Source organism: Rhagoletis pomonella, unplaced genomic scaffold (assembly GCF_013731165.1).
Source record: "Rhagoletis pomonella isolate Grant_MI unplaced genomic scaffold, Rhpom_1.0 Rhpom_scaffold_00014, whole genome shotgun sequence".
In the NCBI taxonomy this organism is placed as follows: Eukaryota; Metazoa; Arthropoda; class Insecta; order Diptera; family Tephritidae; genus Rhagoletis; species Rhagoletis pomonella.
In genome coordinates, this window is record NW_023458568.1 from 7,018,619 (window position 1) to 7,023,400 (window position 4,782).

Here is a 4,782-nt window from a genome sequence, read left to right on the forward strand (position 1 = left end):
ATTCAAGTACGGCGGCGAGGAGCTGATGAGGTGCATGCATCAGCTCGTATGCAGAATATGGTCAGATGAACGCATGCCCGACGACTGGAATTTAAGTGTGCTCTGCCCAATCCACAAGAAAGGCTACCGCGGAATTAGCCTTCTAAGCATAGGTTACAAGGTCGTATCGAGCGTATTGTGCGAAAGACTGAAGCCCACCGTCAACGAGCTGATTGGACCTTATCAGTGTGGCTTTAGGCCTGGAAAATTCACCATAGATCAGGTATTCACAATACGCCAAATCTTGGAAAAGACCCGCGAGAATAGGATCGACACACACCATCTATTTGTCGATTTCAAAGCCGCTTTCGACAGCACGAAGAGAAGTTGCCTTTATGCCGCGATGTCTGAATTTGGTATCCCCGCGAAACTAATACGGCTGTGTAAAATGACGTTGAGCAATACCACCAGCTCCGTCAGAATAGGGAAGGACCTCTCCGAGCCGTTTGATACCAAACGAGGTTTCAGACAAGGGGACTCCCTTTCGTGTGATTTCTTTAATCTTATGTTGGAGAAGATAATAAAAGCCGCAGAACTGAACCGCTCAGGCACAATACTTTATAAGAGCGTACAATTGCTGGCGTATGCCGACGACATCGATATTATCGGTAAAAACAAGGGCTACGTCTGTTCTGCCTTCTCGGGATTGGATAGAGAAGCAAAGCGAATGGGTCTGGTGGTGAACGAGGACAAAACGAAGTATCTCCTGTCAGCACACAAACAGTCAGAGCATACGCGTCTTGGCACCCACGTCACTGTTGACAGTTACAAGTTTGAAAAAGTAGACGACTTCGTTTATTTGGGAACCAGCATTAACACCAATAATAATGTCAGTCTTGAAATCCAACGGAGAATCACTCTTGCCAACAAGTGCTACTTTGGGCTGAGTAGGCAATTGAGAAGTAAAGTCCTCTCTCGTCGTACAAAGATCACAGTGACTTATAAGTCACTCATCATGCCTGTGCTGGTATATGGCGCGGAAGCATGGACAATGAAAGCATCTGATGAGGCGGCTCTTGGAGTTTTCGAGAGAAAGATTCTGCGAAAGATTTACGGACCTTTACGCGTTGGTGATGGCGAATATCGCAGACGATTTAACGATGAGCTGTATGAGCTTTACAACGATATAGACATAGTGCAGCGAATTAAAATTCAGCGGCTCCGCTGGCTTGGCCATGTCGTTCGGATGGACAGAAACGCTCCTGCTCTGAAAATATTCAACGCGGGCCGCGATGCTGGTAACAGAGGAAGAGGAAGGCCTCCTCTGCGTTGGAAAGACCAGGTGGAGAAGGACTTGGCTTCACTTGGCATTTTCAATTGGCGTCAGTTAGCACAGAAGAGAAATGACTGGCGTGCTGTTTTGGACTCGGCCAAAATCGCTTAGGCGGTTACAGCGCCAAATAAGAAGAAGAAGATATTACAGCTTTTTTTTATCAAAAATTGATTGTTGTTTAATTATTATGAGAGTACATCCCATGAACCAACGACTACAGATTACCTAATCAGACATCATTGTATTTGTAATCGATTTTCAGAAAAAAGTTTTCGTAGCGTTTGTGACGTTTTTCGGTTTTGTTTACACCGTCTTCTACCTCTTCGTAGTGATTTTTTAGCGATTGAATGTGTTTTCTGCAGCGATTTTAATTATAAATTTTGGTTTATTACATATTTATGATATAAAATGAAGTGCTGTCTGATTGGAACAAGTTTGTGCGTATGTTTGGTTTGCCAAAAGGCGTAAATTTGCGTGAAAAGTGGGTGCACGTTTGTGGCCAGAACGTTGGCATTGAAAAATCGGCCCGTGGTAATGATATGCGATTGTAAAACACTTTCAATCATGAAAACCATATTTTATGAAATTTTTTTGCTAATTATCATCAAGTTTCACTTTGTATATTTTATAATAAATACCAATTTAATCGCACTCAATCACCGCGTTTTCTTTGTTTGTTTTCATTCTTAGGCAGATGTCAAAAACGCTCAGAAATATACTTTTTTCTTGCTTCTTTGATTATTTATTTATTTTTATTTATTTATTTAAGTCAAACATACAACCATAGGTTATTTTTACAATGATTGACCTTAAATTAAGAATTTAACAATAAAATTTGAAAAGATTTAAAAAATAATAAAAAAGACTAAAATAAAAGTAATAAGACTGGGGCTGTAGAAGGTATTAGAGAAAGAAAATTAGTAGGGATTAAATTGGAAATTAATTTAATGTGTGAGAAATTATTTAAGTAAATTCAGCAATATTCGGCAAAGTAACGAATTAATTCATGTCTGAAGCGCAAGTTCTCTTTTATACACTTAATTTTTGGGGGTAAATTATTCCAAAGACGGACAGAGAACACAAAGTATTGACGTTCAGTCACCAAACAACTGTATTTCATTGGGACTAAGTTCAGCGAACGGTAAGATTTGGAAAACAGAAGTCGATCTTTGAGATATCTGGGTTCCTGGGTAGTAATGATCTTCTGAAGTAACACTAAACATTTAAATTTAAGCAAATCGTCAAAAGATATCGATGCAATTTGTTTCGCAAAAACAGAAATATGGTCATAACGTTTTTTACAGTAAACGTATCTCGCGATATTATTATACAAAACATTGAGTTTACTACGGCACACACTATCACAATGAGAATATAACTCACAACCATACAGTAACGTTGGTAACAAATACGTTTTAGCTAGAAGCAGTCGAATTTTCACTGGTGTAAAGTGTTGAGTAGTCCATAAATTTCGGAGCATACCATATACTTTGCCTATGGCACAAAAAATATGGTTACTCCACGTCAAGGTTCTATTAAATGTAACGCCTAAATTTTTAACAGTATCCACGTATTTAATCACAGCATTGTTTAGTCTGACTTCTGTATAGTCGTCAAGCTTGACATATTTCCTGTATATGGCGATGCATTGAGATTTATCAGGATTAAGGATTAATCCGCTGTCAGAAGCCCACCTGCTTATAAATCTCAAGTCCGAATTCAAATTGCTGATGCAAACATTAATACAGTTAAGAGGACAGCTAACATATAATTGAACATCATCGGCATATACATGGACATCACTATATTTAATCACACTAAACAAATCGTTAATATACAATACAAACAAAAGCGGGCCAAGTATAGAACCTTGAGGTACACCTCTGGTTATAGGTAAGAAGTTGGATATAGTGTTACCGGCACATACTGCTTGTAGTCGATCACTGAGATATGTTTCCACAAGAGTTGAAGCCGACGTTGAAAAATTAAATAAGTTTTTGAGCTTCAAGATTAAAAGTTCGTGATCTACAGAGTCAAATGCTTTGGAATGGTCAAGTAAAGTAAGAAAAGTCACACGCTTTTCGTCAATGTTTAGTCTTATGTCATCCGACACTTTTAGGAGTGCCGTGGTGCAGCTCCTACTGGATCTAAACCCCGACTGCAATGGGTTCACCAAGGCGTTGTTATTCAGAAAAGTGTTTATCTGGCGATGCATGATACGCTCAAGCACTTTAGATAGAAACGGCAATATTGCAATCGGTCGGTAGTCACCATTCGGTTTTTTTAAAGGTATAATCTTGGCTCTTTTCCAAGAGTTGGGAAAGATTGACGTGGTCAAGATGGTATTCAGAGCGTAAGTAACATAAGGTAAGATCCTTGGTAATAAACATTTAAGAAACTTTGGATGAATACCATCCATACCGGCCGCATTGGATTTGACACTAAGTATGGACTGAACTACTTCACAGTCGTCGACACATTCAAAACAAAAACTGGACATCACGAAATTTAAATTGGATCTGTAACTCTCATAACATATATTATTTGCAGAATCGGGCAAACACACAAATTGCTCATTTAACACATTTACATTAACATTACATGATTCGGAAATAGAATGATTTTTGCTCCCAACCCCGATCTCACGAATTCTTTTCCACGTGTGCCTCGAACCAACCGCAGTGCTAAACTGATACTCATAATATTTTAGTTTACTCAATCTAATTGATTTGTTAACGTCTCGTCTGCAAGCCTTAAAGGTGTTATAGTTCTCCGAAATTCTGAAACTCTTCCATTTGCGATACGCTTTGTTGCGTTTATATATCAAATTTTTAATATGGTTGTTGAACCATGGCCTTTTTTTATCATTGACTGATTTGTATACAACGGGCACAAACCGATCAAAGAGCGAGCTAACGTTTTCTTCAATGAAGTTAATTTGCTCATTTCTAGATATTAAGTTGCGGATACATCCCCAGTCAATTTCCTCCACAGCTTCTGCAAGATGCTTATAATCTATATGTAGAAAGTCACGATAAGAATAGGATTTAGTGTCGTAGGTCAGTTGAAAGTCATATGTCATAAAAATTAAATCGTGTTTAGAAAAACTTGGAACAGAAAGCTGGTCAAATAGCAGAACCTTTGTGGTGTCATTAACAAAAAATATATCTAGCAAAGAGCTACTAGTTTGCGTGAAGTGTGTAGGCATTGAACCGTTAGCAGGGAATAAGCCCAAGTTTTGCATGGCTAGCGCGAACTTACTTTCACATAGCAGGTCGCTGTTAAAATCTCCTGCTATAACAATGTTACTATAATTAAGACACAAGTTTTCGATGAAGTCAACAAATGGTGCATAGGCAATGTGCCTGTTGGGTCTATATACGCAACCAATAAGGATTTTATCATACTTGGATGTTATTTCAATGAAAAGATATTCTATTAACTTGCCAGTTTCTGACTTACATTTAAGG